Raw genomic sequence first — 18,680 nt, 5'->3', positions numbered from 1 at the left:
ATCTGTATATTGTATTGTGTGTTTACCACCCAAAGTCAAGTCTCCTTCCATCACTATTTATCCATTTATGTCACCTTTACTCTCTTCTACCTCCTCCCACTTACCTTTCCCTCTGGTAATCATCATACTGTTGTCTGTATCTGTTTTTATTTTTTTGCTTAATCCTTTTCATCTTTTTCACCTAGCTCCCCAATCACCCTCACCTCTGAGAGCTGTCAGTCTATTGTCTGTGTCTATGAGTCTGTTTTTCATTTGTTCACTTATTTTGTTCATTAGATTCCACATATAAGTGAAATCATATAGTACTTGCCTTTCTCTGGCTGGCTTATTTCATTTAGCATAATACTCTCCATGTCCATCCATGCTCTTGCAAGGGTATAACTTCTTTTTCTTCTCTCTTCTTTTTCATGGCCAAATAGTATTCCATAATGTAGGTGTATGACAGCTTTTTTATCCACTTATCTACTGATGAGCACTTGGGCTGCTTCCAAATCATGGCTGGTGGAAATATGCTGCAATGAACATAGGGGTGCCATTGTTCTTCTGAATCTGTGTTTCTAAAGATATATTCCAGATGCAGAATTGCTGGCTCATGAGGACATTGCTGGCTTAATTTTTTTGAGGACATTCCATACTGTTTTCCACAGTGGCTACAACAATCCGCATCCCCACAAATGGTGCAGGAGGATTTTTTTCCCTCACATCCTTACCAACACTTGTTTATTGATTTATTGATGATAGCCATTCTGACAGGTGTGAGATTATTATCTCATTGTGGTTTTAATTTGCATCTCTCTGATGGCAAGTGCTATTGAGCATCCTTTCATATGTCTATCGGCCATATGTATGTCCTCCTTGGAGAAGTGTCTATTCAAATCCTTTGCCCATTTTTAAATTGGATTGTTGTTTTTTTTGGTGTTGAGTTGCACAGGTTCTTTATAAATTTTGGATATTAGCCCCTTATCAGATTAATCACTTGTAAATATGTTCTCCCTTTCAGTGGGTTGTCTTTTCATTTTGTTGGTGGTTTCCTTTGCTGTGCAAAAACTTTTTAATTTGATGTAATCCCATTTGTTTATTTTTAAGTATTGTTTTATTGATTATGCTATTACAGTTTTTCCAAATTTCCCCTTTTATCCCCCCTCCACCATGCCCCCCAACCCTCCTTAGTTCATGCCCTTGGGTTGTATGTACAAGTTCTTTGAGTCCTCTGTTTCCTATACCATTTTTATCACTCTGTCTATTTTATACCACTAGTTATGCTTCTTCTTCCCTGTACTTTTCCCCACCACTCCTCTGTTCCTCCTCCCCAATGAACTCCCTCTGTGTGATATCCACTTCTCTGATTTTATTCCTTTTCTAGTTATTTGTTTAGTTTTTGTTGTTTGTCTTTTAGGTTCATTTTTTTAAATCACAAATAGGCCTTTTTATTTGCCACCATTAAGTGTCTGAATTTAAACAGATTCTTGGTCTGGGGGCTCATATCCATCAGCTTGTTCAACTTTAGCACCTGTCTTGTTCCCAGTAGCTTTTCCAGAACTGCTACCTTCACCATGAAGCTCCACGAGTTTCCCCAATTCAAACTTGGGCTTCTTCAGCATTTTGACTTTTCTAACAAAGACATTATGAAATGGATAAATAGACTGGCAAGCCTTTTCTATGTCTTTCCCAATGCTATCTGGGATCAATTTATTGACCACTTCTTTCAAGTCATTAGTCTGCACCTCTCGGGTCATGATTTCCATCATTTTCTTCCGGATCTGGCAGACCTGTTGATGCTGAGCATAAGAGGTCTTCCGAATCTGATTGTTGCTTTTTTTTAGTAAAACCAACACAGAATAAATGAAGCAAATACCCATCAGTAGTCTTGACATCAACATGAGCTTCAATCATGGTCTGCCATTTTTTGACCATGGAGCACATTTTGTCACGGGTAAGATCCATGCCATGGAAATTAGTCAGGCAGTTTTTGCCCTGAACATCCTCAGTAATTAGCTTGAATTTTCTAAATGCAGCTTCATTATTCTTCAGATCAGCTAGGCTCACTTCAAATACACGGCCTTTCAGACCATCCAATGCAATTTTGGTTCCTTGAGTTCTTGTGACTAGCGTTTTCCCAATGTTTCTTATGTTGAACATAGCTGGTGCTTTCACATCATACCAATCTTTCTTAGAAAATGGATCAACCACTTTCTTCTTTGCTCACTTTTTGCCGCCTTTCGTCAGGCACTTGTTCTTGCCCACCGCGATGGTGCTGCTCAGAGAGCTAAAAGGGCAGGTTCATTTGTTGATAGTTGTGAGTTTGTTGTCATTTTACTGTTCATATTTTTTTATCTTCTTTTTCTTAAATAAGTCCCTTTAACATTTCAGATAATAATGGCTTGGTGATGATGAACTCCTTTAACTTATCTGGGAAGCACTTTATCTGTCCTTCTATTCTAAATGATACCTTTGCTGGATAGAGTAATCTTGGATGTAGGTCCCTGCCTTTTAGGACTTCGAATACATCTTTCCAGCCCCTTCTTGTCTGCAAGGTTTCTTTTGATAAATCAGCTGATAGTCTAATGTACACCCCTTTGTAGGTAACTCTCTCCTTCCCCCTTGCTTCCTTTAGGATTTTCTCTTTGTCTTTAATCTTGGGTAACTTAATGATGATGTATCTTGGTGTGTCCCTCTTTGGGTCCAACTTCTTTGGGACTTTCTGGGCTTCCTGGACTTCCTGGAAGTCTATTTTCCTTGCCAGATTGGGGAAGTTTGCCTTCATTAATTTGTTCAAATAAGTTTTCAATTTCTTGCTCTTGTTCTTCTCCTTCTGGTACTCCTATAATTTGGATATTGGAACATTTCAAGTTGTCCCAGAAGTTCCAAAACTCTATTTTTTTGGATTCTTTTTTCTTCCTTTTCTTCTGGGTAGATGTTTCTTTTCTTTTCTTTTTTTTTTTTTTGTTCCAAATTGTTGCTTCGAGTCCTGGTTTCCTTCCTGTCACTGTTGGTTCCCTGAATATTTTGCTTTATTTCATTTTGGGTATCCTTCATTTGTTTTTTCACTTTTCAACCAAGCTCAGTCAAATCTGTGAACATTTTGATTACAAGGGCTTTAAATTCTCCATCAGATAGGTAGTCTCTCTCTTCCTTGCTTAGTTCTCTTTCTGAGGCTTCACTCTTTTCTTTCATTTGGGCCATATTTCTTTGTCTTGGTGCAGCTGATAGGTTGTAAGGGGGTGGAGCCTTAGGTATTCACCAGGGCAGGGCAACCCTCCTTGCTGGGCAGCAGCTCTGCCTGTGGTGGAGGAACAATAGAGGGAAGTATGTGGTGGCCTGCTCATCTCTAGCACGCTTTTCAACAAACTCTTGTGTGAGGCTGGGAATATCTCCCACTGTGGCAACCACAGCCATAGCCCACAGTCAGCTCTGAGTCTCAGTTTTCCCCTTAAGTCAGTCCCCTCATGTGCAGCCCACTAAGGTGCTAAGGTCGGCATACTGCCCCTTCCCCCACAGTCTCCCACATCAAAGCAGTTTTTCTGAGTCAACCCCAGACGTCTGCTGCTTTACTGGTCTGGTTGTTCTGGTTGATTTTTTCTGTAATTACTTGGTTGTCAGAGTTTCATGCAGTTTGATTTTCTGGCGCTTTTGGTTGTTTATTTAATTTTGGTTGTTATCCTTCTTTTGGTTTTGTGAGGAATGAAGGGTTTCTACCTACACCTCCATCTTGGGGGGAACTCCCCATTTGTTTATTTTTTCTTTTGTTTCCCTTGCATGAGATATAGCAGAAAAAATATTGCTACAATAAATTTTTGATATTTTACTGCCTATGTTTTCCTGTAGATTTTTTATGGTTTGGAGTCTAACATTTAAGTGTTTAATCCAGTTAAAGTTTATTTCTGTGTATGGTGTAAGAAGGTGGTCTAGTTTCATTTTTTTTGCTCATATCTGTCCAATTTTACCAACATCATTTATTAAATAGACTATTTGTATCCTATTGTATATTCTTGCCTCCTTTGTTAAATATTAATTGACTATAAGGCATGGGTTTACTTATGGACTTTCTACTCTATTCTATTGATTTATATGTCTGTTTTTATGCCAGTACCATGCTGTTTTGATTACTATGGCCTTGAAGTATAGTCTGATATCAGGTAGAGTGAATCCTTCAACTTTGTTCATCTTTCTCAAGATTGCTGTGGCTATTTGGGGTCATTTGTGGTTTCATATAAAATTTTTTGAATATTTGTTCTAGTTCTGTAAAATATGCCATTGGTATCTTGACAGGAATTGCATTGGATCTATAGATTGCTTTGGGTAGTATGGATACTTTAATGATGTTAATTTTTCCTATCCATGAACATGGCATATGCTTTCACTTATTTGAATCTTCTTCAATATTTTTTCAGTGTGTTATAATTTTCTGAGTACAGATCTTTTACAACCTTGTTTAAAAATATTCCTAGGGCCCTGGCTGGTGTAGCCCAGTGGACTGACTGCCAGCTATGAACCAAAGGGTCACTAGTTTGATTCCCAGTCAGGGCACATGCCTGGGTTGCAGGCCAGGTCCCCACTGTGGGGCATGTGAGAGGCAACCACACATTGATATTTCTCTCCCTCTCTTTCTCCTTCTCTTCCCCTCTCTCTAAAAATGAATAAATAAAATTAAAAAGAATACATTCCTAGGCATTTTATTCTTTTGATGCAATTGTAGTGTCTTTATCTCATTTTAGAGTTAGGATGATGCTGGCCTCATAAAATGAGGTTGGGTGTCTTCCCTCCTCTTGAATTGTTCAGGATAGTTTGATAAGGAGAGGTGTTAGTTCTTTGAATGTTTTATAAAATTCACCTGTGAAGCCATCTGGTGCAGAACTTTGTTGGGAATTTTTTTAAAATTACTGGTTCAATTTTGTTAGTTGTAATCTGTCTATTCAGGTTTTCTGATTCTTCTTGATTGAGTCTGGAAGGCTGCATGTTTCTAAGAGCTTATCCATTTCATCCAGATTTTTCAATTTGTTGCCATATAGTTAGTTGCTCACAATATTTTCTTACAATCCTTTGTATTTCTGTTGTGTCAGGGGTTACTTCTCTTTCATTTCTGATTTTATTTACTTGGGTTCTATCACTTTTTTTCTTGGTAAGCCTGGTTAAAGGTTTGTCAATCTTGTTTATCTTATCAAAGAACCAGCTCTAGGTTTCAATGATGCTTTATACTGTTTTTTTTTAAGACTCTATTTAGTTTATTTCTACTCTGATCTTTATTGTTTCCTTTCTTCTACACACTTTGTACATTGTAGAACAATGTTCTTTTTTAGTTCCTTTACATGTAGAGTTTGATCATTTATTTGAGATTGTATATCTTATTGAGGTAGGCCTGTACTGCTATGACTTTCTTTCTTAAGACTGCTTTTGCTGTGTCCCATAGATTTTGGGTTGTTGTGTTCTCATTTTCACTTGTTTCAAAATATCTTTTGACTTCTTCCTTGATTTTATTGTTAATGCATTCATTGTTTAGTAACACGTTATTTAGCCTCCATGTACTTGTGTGTTTTTCAGTTTTATTCTTGTGATTCATTTCTAGTTTCATACTATTGTGGTTAGAGAAGATGGTTGATAAGATTTCAATATTTTTAAATTTATTGAGACTTGTGTCCTAACATGTGACTTATTCTAGAAAATGTTTTACGTGCATTTGAAAAGAATGTATATTCTGCTGCTTTGGGGTAAAATGCTCTGAAGATATCAATTAAATCCAGGTGATCTAGCGTGCCATTTAAAGCTGCCATTTCTTTGTTGATTTTTGCCTGGCAGATCTATCCATTGAAGTCAATGGGGTATTAAAATCTCTTTCTATGACTGTATTACTGTCAATCTCTCCCTTTATGTCCATCAAGATTTGCTTTACATCTCTAGGTGCTCATATATTTGGTGCATAAATGTTTATAAGGGTTATATCCTCTTGTTGGATTACTCCCTTTATCATTATGTAGCATCCTTCTTTGTATCTTACTATAGCCTTGGTTTTAAAGTCTATTTTGTCAGATATATGTATTGCTACCCCAGTTTTTTTCACTTGCATAAAATAACTTTTTCTAGCCCTTTACTTTTAGTTTGTGTGTATCTTTCATTCTGAGGTGGGCCTCTTGTAGACAGCATATATATATATATATAGCCATATATATATAAAGCCATATATATATATATATATATATATATAGCCACATATATATATAAAGCCACATATATATATATATATATATATATATATATATATATATATATATATATATATATATATATATATAGCCATATATATATATGGCTTTTCCTATCCATTTAGCTATCCTATATCTTTTGATTGGAACATTTAAGTCATTTATATTTAAAGTGACTATTGATATGTATGTATTTATTGTAATTTTATTCTTTATAACTATGTTCCTCTGCTTTCTTCTTCTTCTTTTTCTTTTTAACGAAGACCCTTTAACATTTCTTGTAATACTGGTTTGGTGGTATTGAACTCCTTTAGCTTTTCTTTGTGTGGCAAGCTCTTTATTTCTCCTTTCTCTGGAGAAGCCAAACTAATATAGATTCCATAGGATTGAGAAGAATCCAATAACCAATAGGGGAATTGGTAAGTTGATGAGGAAAATATTAAATAGAATCTCTAAGGTGCTTTAATTTTTTAAAAGATTTTATTTTTAGAAAAATGGGAAAGGAGGGAGAAAGAGAGGGAGAGAAACATCACTGTATGGTTGCCTCTCACACACCCCCTACTGGGAACCTGGCCTGCAACCCAGACATATGCCCTGACTGGGAATCAAACTGTTGACCATTTGGTTCACAGGCCAGCACTCAATCCACTGAGCCACACCAGCCAGGGCTCTAAGGTACTTTAAATTATACAATCTAATGTAGAGGATTGACCTTGCTTTAATCAGTTAAAAAAACCTGACTGATTCGATCAAAGATGCCCAGATATTTAGTGAGTATCTCAGAAGATTGAGGGTAGAGGGAGGTGTTTTTATTCAGAACTCAGAATCTAAAGTTCACCATCAAGTTTTAATTTACTGTATTGTATCTCTAGGCACAGAAAATAGTAATATAGCCAACTGGAAACAATACTAGAATAAGGACCAGCTAACACAGTAATATATTTTGGTTTTAATAATAACCATATGAAGGAAGTAAGGCATTATATTGATATGTATCTGAAGTTAGTGGTAAAGAAAAGTTGCCTTCTATTATTTTTGGTATTTTTGTTAGTTTGAATAGTTTCATAATGAAAAACTGAAGAAGAAATAATTACACATCCTCACAAGCTCCAAGTGTTTCTCCACTGGCAACGTCTGAGAATGCAACACTGTGCCTTCCCAGAATAGTCACTTCCTTTTATCCCCTCAGAATTGCATTATTTAATTACTGTACTTTAACTAAAATATTTAAAAGCTAATTAGACAGTGTTTTGTTTTAAATATTTTTTCCAGATGTCTTCCTTGTTCACCAGCCAAATTTAAGAAGTGATGTCAAACAAGTTTGGCAAGAACTGCATATTTAGCTGTTTTATAGGCATTGTGTAATACCAATATTGTCATTTTAAATGTACTTCACTGTTCTCCTGGGTTGTTATAGTCTGTGCCATTTTCATTACTGGTGATTCTGTGCCTCTCCCTGCTACCTTAAGCTGAGATACCTTATTGTGCCCAACTTCTTAAATCAAAAAGAATTTTTTAACATTATTTCCACAAAGTAAAAATTTCTATGTGTCTATCTCAAGACTTATCCCAACCACTGAAAAAATTTCTACTTCTATAAGATAGGTTGTTGCTTATATTATAAATGAACAAATAAGTAGCACAATTTACAGTAGCCAAGTGCTGGAAGCAACCTAAGTAAATGAGTGGATAAAAACTATGGTACATTTACACAATGGAATACTACCAACCGAAAGAAAGAGGGAGCTCCTACCCTTCACAACAGCATGGATGGATCTGGAGAGCATTATGCTAAGTGAAATAAGCCAGGCAGTGAAAGACAAATATTATATGGTCTCACCTAATCAACAAAACAAACAAGAAAGCAAAATAGAACCAGAGACATTGAAATGAGGAACAAACTGACAGTAACCTGAGGGGAGGGGTGAAGGGGATAATAGGGGAAAAAAGAGCAAACATCATCAAGGAACATGTATAAAGGACCCATGGACAAACCAAAGGAGGATAGGATTGAGGGTGGGAAGTAGGGTAGAGGAGGGCAGTGGCAGGGAATGGAAACAACTGTACTTGAACAACAATAAGGAAAATAATAGCCAAAAATGTCCCAATTAGGCCAATAAAAATAAATCTAGTTGCAGCTGATTCCTATTGACAGATTGCTATGTTGCAGGCACTGTTCTAAGTGTTTTATTACCTCATTTAATTCTTTAAACAACCCGACTAGGAGTGCATTATTACTGTCTCCATTTTATAGGAGGTAACACTGAAGCACAGAGAGGGTATGTAACTTGCCCACACAGGTGAATCCAGCAGAACTCACTTTTTAAACTCTGTGCTGGACTAGCTTAATCACAATGTCTAGATTTGAACACACTTGCTTAGAGGTTAGATTACTTCCAGAATTGTCCTGATTATGTCTAGAGTACTGACATAATGTCTAGAAGAGCATCACTGTCTCTCCTCATTCACACTTCAAGAAAAGGAAGACATGTTACTAAATGCCAGGCATTGTGCCTTTGGTATTATGTATGGCACCTTATAGGTGCTGACCCTCTGCAATGAGCCCTGAATCTTCAGTCTTGCTGGATGTAGCCATAGTGATGGTTGATATATGAAACTTCACACAGGAAGTTTTGTGAAGCCTTTGGTAGACATACCAGTGACTCTGATCTGAACATACAGTTCTGCACACAAGTTAAGCTTTTAAGATTGCTTGATGCACTTCAGGCAGACAACTCTTCTGAGACAATCAGAATGACACTGTACATTTGTGTAGCACTGTGTGGTTTTCAAAGCCCCATGTCATATGGGTCTCCCTGACCTTTCTCCCAATCCTTTTTACATTTTTACAGAAACCTGAGATTCAAAGAGGATAAGTGATTTGCCAAACTTGCTCTTCAAATAAAGAGTCAAAGCAAATCAGCCCTGGACACCTGTCAGGCTGTTCAAAATGACAAAGCTAGTTGTCTGTAGACATGGCCAAATGATGAATTTGCAAAAAAGAAAAAAATGGTAAAAGCAATACTGATTCCAATACCTCTGTTTTTCTGCTCTCAAATCTCACTCACTACTATCTGGCCAAGAGCCAAACATGCTAAAGTGATGTAATCAATAAAGGCAGATAATGATAATAGGGATGTGGTTGATATTGCAAATTTCCAGTCCTGTCAGCTTTCAAGTTCTGTCATCTAAATGTGTCTTCTCGGTTGGCTGTAACCAACACCTCTGTATTTAAAAATAAGAGCCTGTCAAAATCTGCAGTAACTTTTCAATATTTTTTAAGGTATTTCTTCTAGAAACTATCATTTCTTTTTTTAGAAACTATTATTTTGGTTCTGACCAGCTTCAAAAAGGACTTGAATTTTCTGCCCTCTTAATATGGGAGTAAATCTGGTGTTTTTTTCCCATAGTTGTGTGAACAGTGGTAAACATTGCTTTATGAAACAGGGATGTTCTTGAGAGTTATCTATAAAATGAATCACCAAAAACATGATTTGATACTCTTAAACTAAAGATTGCTTTTACAGGAAATATCACTTACTGATGTTTGTGAGTTTATAATATCACAGGTGGCTTGTACAAATGAGATTATACCGTGGATTTTTTTGTGTGTATGTGTGTGTTTGTGTGCATAATTTGTAATTACATATTGATTAAGTATTTTCATTCATTACTCTGTGGCCAGCATTTTTAAGTTCTAAGTTTGTACTACTGCAGCAGTTATAAGAGCATAATTTTTAAAGCTTAATCAAAGACAGCTAAGATGGTCAATAAGAAAATTAATATATTGAGATACATGCCTATCAATGTCACTAGAAATCAGAGGAATTGACCATTTTCTTCAAATACTTTAATAGGAGAAAACCTTATTTCTTTTATTCCATTAGTAAGAAGGTAATTCTTGAAAAAGTCAGATTATTAGAAAGGAGAGGGAGGTTAAGAGATTGCTTTTATGAAAAAGCATAAACCATTATTTTGGTTGAGAACTATCAGTCAAAGTTTTGATAATCTTATTTTAAAGTGCAGAAGTTTTCTTATGGATTAAAAAAGATAGCTGTTGTGTTTACACTACCAAAACCTAGGTTACTTGAATATATAGTTACAGATATCTTGACAGCTGAACATAACAGAATTGTGTATATTGAGAGTCATTTCACAACTTTGAAGGATAAAGGAGATAGCTGGTAAATTCTAGTAGGGAAATATTTTCCCCCAATAAAGTACATTTAATTCTGATGGTCCTTTGTGGCCATTTTGAAACAATTCCTAGTCTCCCTGGAAACTGACAATCCTGATAGCTTCATCTGGCAGTGGGGCAGTTCTGAAGCCAGTTCTGCATGGACCAGCAGCTTTGAAAGCTGAATAATTGAGTGGAAAAATCCATTATTGCAGGAAATTGATCTCCCTGCTATTTGCTTTCCTGAAAGTTAAAAAAATAAAACTATGTCATAGAGACAGACATGGTTTATTCTGTTATCCAGAAAAAGCTTATTTCAGAGTTTCTGCCAACTCAGGTAGATTCTTTTTTTAAATCATTTTTTAATTGTTATTGTATTACAGTTGTCCCAGTTTTTCCCCCTTTGCCTTCCTTTGCCCATCCCAACCCACACTCTTACAGCCAATCCCAGCACTTTTGTCCATGTCCATGCATCATTCATACATGTTCTTTGACTAGTCCTTTCCCCTTCTTTTCACCATTATCTCCTCCCCCCTTCCCCTCTGGTTGTTTTCAGTCTGTTCCATATTTCCATGCCTGTGGTTCTATTTTGTTTGTTAGTTTACTTTGTTCATTAGATTTCCCTTATAGGTGAGATCATATGGTGTTTGTCTTTCACTGTGTAGCTTATTTCATTTAGAATAATATTCTCAAGTTCCATCCATGCTGTCACAAAAGGTAGAAGTTCCTTCTTTCTTTCTGCTGTATAGTATTCCATTGTGCAGATGCACTACACTTTTTTATGCACTCATCTATTGATGGGCACTTAGACTGTTTCCAGGACTTGGCTATTGTAAATAGCACTGCTATAAACATAAGAGTTCATCAGATCTTTTGAATTGGTGACTCAGGATTCTTAGGATATATTCCTAGCAGTGGGTTCACTGGGTCAAAAAGCGGGTTCAAATTAGATATTTAAGCACTTTAAGTTACAGGGATATAAAAATTAAATCATTAGGACATATGCAGATTTCAAAGTGGTACCTGTTATTTTTAAGTATGTATTTTAAAATCTTTGAGAGGAAGCTGATCAACATAGTATATGTGAATGAATACTTGCTGAATAAATAAACTGATTTATAGTCCAACTTCTACCTGAGAAGCTTAGCTTAGTAATTCAGAATTATGACCAAATGCATTAATGCAAAAAATTAGTAAATGTCTAAAGGTCTGAATACAAATTTTATTCAACAAATTTTTAGCATCATTATACACTGTGAGGCTATAAAGGTGAAAGATATCAGTGTGTCTTCCCACTGAGGTGGGAGAGACAGCACAAATTACAGGTAAGTGCAGTATAATACAGGATGCCACGATTAATATACCAAGTATTGTGGAAGGATGGGAGTCTGTTAGTTCCAAGTCGGTGCCATCAGTGAAAGCTGTGCAAATCCTGGCCCCAAACTGATAGCTTCTACAAGTTATAATTTGTTTAAGTTTGGCTTTGTAAAAAACTCTCTTCCAGTAGGTTCCAGAATCTTCTTTCTTCCAACACAGACCATAGAAGATCTGAGTATAATGACTACTGTCAAAGGAGTCATATCTCCAGGGTTTGTATCACAACTTTTACAAGGGGAGAAAGAAATGTTTTAATTTAAAAAATCTCCAGGGGTCACATGCCTCCTTTATCCCCATCATGATATTTTAGGTTGGGTTTTAGTTTATTATTCACTTTTGTACAAACATAAACTTGGCTTCAATTCAGTGTAAGTCCTAGACTGATCTATTTCAGTGAGTAGTTTGTATGAAACACTTCTACTAACATAATACCATTGATTCTGTGTCCTTGAGGTTTAACTATGGGGAACTTAATGACTCAGTCTCCCTCTGTAATCAGTACTGAATAGAAACCTAATTGCCAGTCACTATATATAAAAGTTACAGGACATGGGGTATGGTCATGTCAAGGAAGAAACTGAGAGGAAAATTGCTCTCTAGAATCTTCAAGTACCCATCTACTATACTAGTTGTCTTGCCTCCTGCTTGTATGTTAAACTTCCCACTGAGGGTGGGGAAAGAAAAGAATCTGGATCCTTAACAAAGACAATTGCTTATATGAAAATAAACTATTTACATAAATGTTTTCCAGTTTTGAAAGAACTGACATTTTGAAAGTCCACTGTTATGTGAGTTGGGGGCTCTCTTTATATAGGTGCCCACCCTTGCTGGAGATGGAATAGGTACTCCTATGACTTGGAGGGCTAGGTGACAAAGTGTAGGGCAGTCTGTGATGCCAGGTCATGTGGACCCAAACCAGTTGCAGGCTTTGGCATAGAGAAAGGCTGGTGAGGACCAGGCCTGGCTGGTGATTTTGGCATTCTGGCTCAAGTTGAGAGTCAAGTAGGCTGAATTCACACTTAGTGCCTTTGTGGAATAAGAGAGAGCAGTGCCAGTGCCCACTATGGGCAAGAAAAAGACCTGACTCCAAGTCTTTACACTGCTGGCTGCTTTTTGCCTTTCAGATATTGGCCTAAATGCCACTTCTCAAAGAAGTCTTCCCTGATCATGCTATCTAACAGCCACTCTCTCCCATGTCTATCTCACCATCCTGTTTAATTTCATTCAGAAAACTTGTCACTTTCTGGAATATATACTTCATGAGGAACTGCACTGATTTTGTTCATTGCTGTATCTTCAGCAACTAGAATACACTTGGCACATATAGGTACTAAATAAATTTTTGTTAAAATGATAAAACAGAGATAAAGTTGAATTTTAAAAGAATACCTCTAGCCCTGGCTGGCATAGCTCAGTGGATTGAGCATGGGCTGTGAACCAAAGCATCACAGGTTTGATTCCCAGTCAGGGCACATGCCTAGGTTGCAGGCCACGGCCCCCAGAAACTGCACACTGATGTTTCTCTCTCTCTTTTTCCCTCCCTTCCCTCTCTAGAAATAAATAAATAAAATCTTAAAAAAGAATACTTCTATAAGAGATATAGTTTAGTCACTAATAGGGGAGAAGAAGAGTACTCATGTAAATTACCCTGTCACCTGAATGGCCGTCTTCTCACCCCCTTCCTCTTCTCACCCCCTTCCTCTCTTAGCAGATTCTGATATATCTCCTGGTGGAACAAATCCCTTATAAAAAATATCTGTTGTGTAAGAAGACATTATCAGTGAGCACATAGCTCAGTTTATAAGTGGATTAGAGATGGGAAAAAGGCTGAGCACCTCTGGCTTAATGGAAGGAACATTAGAAAGGAGTTTAAGAACTGATTCCACTAACAGTAAGTGGAGACATGGGTGATTAATTGGTTTGCTGTTCCATCAAATATGGATAATGGTACCTACCTCGCAGATTGCTAGGAGATGAAATATGACAGTATGTATGAATACACTCAACACAGTGCCTAGTCCAAAGTGGTTGCTAATACCTCTGAGCTGGATATGAATATGCACGTCATTAAGTAGATACATCACTTTGATGTACCTCAGTTTCCTTATCTGTAAAAGAATGGTGATTCCAACTCACAGCAACACTGAAGAACAAATATAATAACATAGTACAGACACTTACGAGCTAACGAGTGTCATTTAAGATGTGGCTCTCTATTGCTGGCTTCACCACCCGCTGAGTGACTAACTCAGTCTCAGGTGCCTCAGATTCTTTATTGGTAAAGAGGATTTTATAAGCATTATCTACTTTTTCACTGTGAAGGTAAAATTAGAGAATAGTTTAGCAAATGTTTTGTAAAAGTGAAAAGCATTATGAATAATAAGCTTTTTGTCATCACCATCATCAACATCAAAATGATGGCTCTGATGGCTAAAGTGACAACACAATTGAATAATAAAGGTCCTATTAGGACCCAAATAACAATAATTGTTTAGTCATAGATCAGGCTGGTGATATGAAAGGTATACAAAATTAATGCCATTTCTTTATGCCCCTGATGGTTTGTATTCTCCACAAAACAGGGATCATTATCTCAATAAATATTTGTTGAATGAAAAAAAAATGAAGGACTAATTCTCAAAAAGTAAACAGTTCAGAAAGTATTTACTTGTGAAGTGATGTTATGATGATAAAGTCTACTTAACAATTCTATTCTGAGTTCAGATACTTTCCTGGTTCCTCACTCCTCAATGTCACCTGTGAGTCAGTGGACTAGGAGTGTCTCAGGTTACAATTCTAATGGTTAAATACAAAATAAGAGTGGTGAGGAAGGCCTACCATGTGTAGACATCACATCTGGCCAGGGGCAATAGACCTAAGTTCTTATCTAAGGTTTCTGGACTAAGATGCAGTCAAAAAGCCTGGTTGGGGTGGAGCCAAAGCACCAATGCCACAGTGCTACCTCAGTCTGCAGTTGTAGGGCCAGGGATGCTTTGGGTGGTGTCTGGGTTTAAGAGCTGTGGGGCTTTTACAAAATTTTAAGCTACTGCAGCTCAGAACTACCAGCCCTGGATATCAGATGGACTCATGCTGCTGATGTGTGGTTAGTAGAGGCACTTTGGTTGTTTGGATGGGAAAACTAGAGAGACCAGGCTTCGGGGCCCCTCCTTACCATTGCTGCCATGAAGAGAAGGCTGATTTAGGTCCTTCTACATCATGGTCCTTCTACAATGATGTATCTACATCATTGACATTCCTCATTGTATCTAAGTGCTCAATTTCTAATGTCTCCCCCATTAGACAGTGATATGTGCTTGGCTTATCCTCACATCCCCAATGCTATGCACACTCCCTGGCATAGATAAGGTACTATGTGAGTTGGATGAATGAGGACAGAATGCATAAAATCTATGATGGGTTCTTTCACTGCCAAACCCTAATGCAGCCCTACCTATAAAGAGAACACAGGATTCATTGACCAATAAAGGACCATCTAATACCATTGCTTCTATCTCTATTATGGATAGTCCAAGAAACTCAATATGCTTACAAGAAAAATTTAGTTCCAAGATGGAACTTGAAAGTCAAGTTTAATTCCAATGAAAATGTAAAGAAAGTAAATGTAAAACACTTCTGGAATAGAGATAATCAATGTTGATATTAGTTATTCTACATGTATGGGTTTATAAATCACATAAACTAGTGGAAATCTACAGAAATAACTGATTTATTGGGTCACTAATTCTCAACTTGTGATCACTCAGAAGGGAGCCACAGTAAGATTTTCTCCTCTATTATCCATAAAAATAGTAAGTGGACACAGTTGGGAAAATGTTTATTTATTTAAGAGAAGAAGCCAGTATTGTCAATATACAAAGCAATTTTTTATGTTGATTGAAAGAGAATAATTCTAGCCAAAATTTTGGCAAAGGTAATTTTTTATAGTCTAGTTCAGACTTTAATTAAGATTACATTTCCTCTGAACTGATGCAAGTAAATAACCACAGTTTTTTTTAGCCACATATGAATAGAGTCAGGCTCTACTTGTGTATTTATATAGTAGAATAAAGTAGACTTAAATAATCTAATGAGAATGATAAGCATTTAATTCTTTCTGGTATGACTGTATTATCAGAAGCCTGCAAACTAGCTTTAATCAAGGTGGATCAATTTAAAGATGCATCTGCAAGTTTTAACTAAAGTGTTTAATGATTCAGTTGTATAGAAGCTTGAAATGTAAGGAGTGGAAGCAGAAACTTTATTTTGTAGTTAGTTCTAAAGGCAACTTTAATGGCTATTTACAGAAAGAATGACTGAATTGAATTAAGTAGTATGCAAAAGACAAAAGAAAGAACAATTATCCAAAAATAAGTTTAAATAGAAATGACTTAATCTGCTATATATGCAAATTAATAAAAGGATGTCACTCCCATTAGGCAAAATTTTATTCTTGTGATATCTTATACATCCATTTATCATCCTATAGCTATGTGGCTTAGGCAGAGAGACAGAGTCAATTTATCTGGAAGGAAGATGACTACAGCTGCTTTCAGTGGGGAAGAACAAAAAGGAGTGATGTTTGTGAGTCCCTGTTGTTAAATATTTATTCAGCTCCTACATAGGGGTCAGTCACTGGGATTAATGCTTGGGTATAAAGTGGATGAATAAGATAGGATCACTAATTCCTTCAATGAGCCATGGTCACTTGGGGAAAATGGGCATGTAAAAATATAATGATTTAGAGCTCATTAGTGACTCCAATAAAAAGTTCAAAGGTCTTGTCTTGGCCAAGTGGCTTGCTTGGTTGGAGCATTGTGCTGAACACTGAAAGGCTGAGGGTTTGATCTCTGGTCAGGGCACATACCTACATTGCAGTTTCAATCCCCAATCAGGACACATATAGAAGACAACTGATTGATGTTTCTCTCTCACATCCATGTTTTCCTTTCTCTCTCTTGCTCTCCCTGTCTCTTTTCCTTTCTCTCTAAAATCAATAAAAATATATCCTCAGGTGAGGATTAAAAAAAATGTTAAAAGATAGAGTTCAAAGGTCTAGCCACTCATCCTCTGGCAATGAACATGGGGTGCTAATAAGGGGAAAGCTTGTCAAGCCTAGGAGTGTAAACCTTCAGTTGCATTATCAGGTATTTTAATACAACCTCTACTCTACAACAGTAGATTTATGATTACCGAGGTGGGTATAATGCACACTGAAGAGTTTTCTGTCACTAGCTATATTTTGTTATTCATGTGCCATTAATTTATCTTGAAACAAACAGATCTGAATATGATTTAATTTCATAAGATTTGATAAGATCCAAAAAGATGCATACTTACTATTTTTATCTCTATTTCTGTTGGACAAAGAAAGCTGTAAAGTGCTCACTTAGACTTAAAGCCATCCACCAATCATATTGAGATTTAAATCACATATGGAGGAAATTACTTCATGAAGATGCTGCTGCTCCTGAGGAAAATTTGTGTGATTTGTCTCAACAAATCAGTTCTACATATCTAAATGTGTTGTGGGCTCACTTGGAAGTGGAGTTCACAGTGAAGCTCTTCTTTGGCAATTCTTGACTAAACACACTTTTAAGAGCATTGAGAAGGTCTAAGCAGAGAGACTGTATCCCATGTGATAAAAACTAAGGGAATTATTTGAAGTATGGGCACTGCCACAGCAGCTGGCTAGAGAGCTTGCTGGCAGTAGCCAGGGAGCCTAGAAAAGGCTTGCTCCAGACCATCTACAGCACCATCAAATAAACAACCATCCCCATGGTGTGAAGTTATCTTCATGTCTGCAAAGGATGTTTGAAGCCGATTTTGCAAGAGGAAGGGGCATCTAAAAGGAGTATTCCATTAAAAAACTCTTAGAAAATCTCATCTGGCATTCAGCAATCTTGATTATTTACATGATAGAGAATCATATGACATGCCTCAGGACTTTCTACTACCTATTATAATATTATTAGTTGGAATATTATAATTGCAATATGATAAATATAATTTAAGTACAAAATAAAGTTTCATTTTCACTCTTCACACTTCAATTCACACTTCATTATTCCTACTTATGTTCCAACCAGTTCCTGTACTAGTAACTGTAAAAAAAAAAAAAACAATTTTAACCAATTCAAAACATAGTCTAGTGGGGAAGATGGGCTCTACCCAACAAATTAAAGAAATAAATACAAAATTTTAATAATGTTCAATGTTTTTAAGGAGAGTTGTGGAGGGTTATGAAAACATTTATCAGGGATCCTATGGTATTGTGATTTACAAGAAATACAAATATTTGGTCATTCAGATGACCAAAATATATTTCTCAGATATATTTGGTCTTTATCCACAATTCCTGGCTCATGGCTCCCAAATCCTTTGGAATTTCTCTTGTGATAGTAAAGTGACCACTGGACCCCACCTAAGGGTGAGGGCTGGTTGTCTGTGGGAGCCAACTATGTGGTTACAAACACTGGAACTTTCAGTCTACCCTGTGATTTCCAAGGAGGGAAGTAAGGCTTGGGGTTGAATCAATTGCCAATGGCCAATGACTCAGTCAGTCATGACTATGTAATGAAAACTCCATAAAACTCCCAAAGAACAGCTCCTCTGTCCTTTTATTGGAGAACTTCCACATTAAGGAACCAGAACACTTCTATGTTCCAATGTTCTGTGCCTCAAGCTCAAGGACACAAGCTCCTTTGTTCGGAACTTCACCCTTTGTATCTTTTCACCTGGCTGTTGATTCATATCCTTTAATATCCTTAACACAGTGAGTAAACAGGTTTTCTTGAGTTCCTCAAGCCATTCTAGAAAACTAATCAAACCTCAGGAGTGCATTGTGGGGACCTCTAATTTATAGCCAGTCTGATGTACAGGTAACAACTTGGGCTTTTGATGGCGTCTGAAGTGGAGGGTGGTCTTGTGAG

General features: G+C 36.7%; 1 protein-coding gene and 1 pseudogene across 2 annotated transcripts in view; both read right to left on the bottom strand.

Moving 5' to 3' along the window:
* Positions 1-18,680, bottom strand: part of LHFPL3 (LHFPL tetraspan subfamily member 3) — a 621,367-nt gene that overhangs the window by 326,603 nt on the left and 276,084 nt on the right. The window lies entirely within an intron of this gene.
* On the bottom strand, positions 1,455-2,254 carry LOC123811940 (annotated as a pseudogene).

The sequence above is a fragment of the Phyllostomus hastatus genome, unplaced genomic scaffold, assembly GCF_019186645.2.
Source record: "Phyllostomus hastatus isolate PE091 unplaced genomic scaffold, TTU_PhHast_1.1 phas_scaffold_78, whole genome shotgun sequence".
NCBI classification, from domain to species: Eukaryota; Metazoa; Chordata; class Mammalia; order Chiroptera; family Phyllostomidae; genus Phyllostomus; species Phyllostomus hastatus.
Note: the sequence above shows the minus strand (reverse complement) of the source record. Positions and strands in the feature narration are given on the sequence as shown.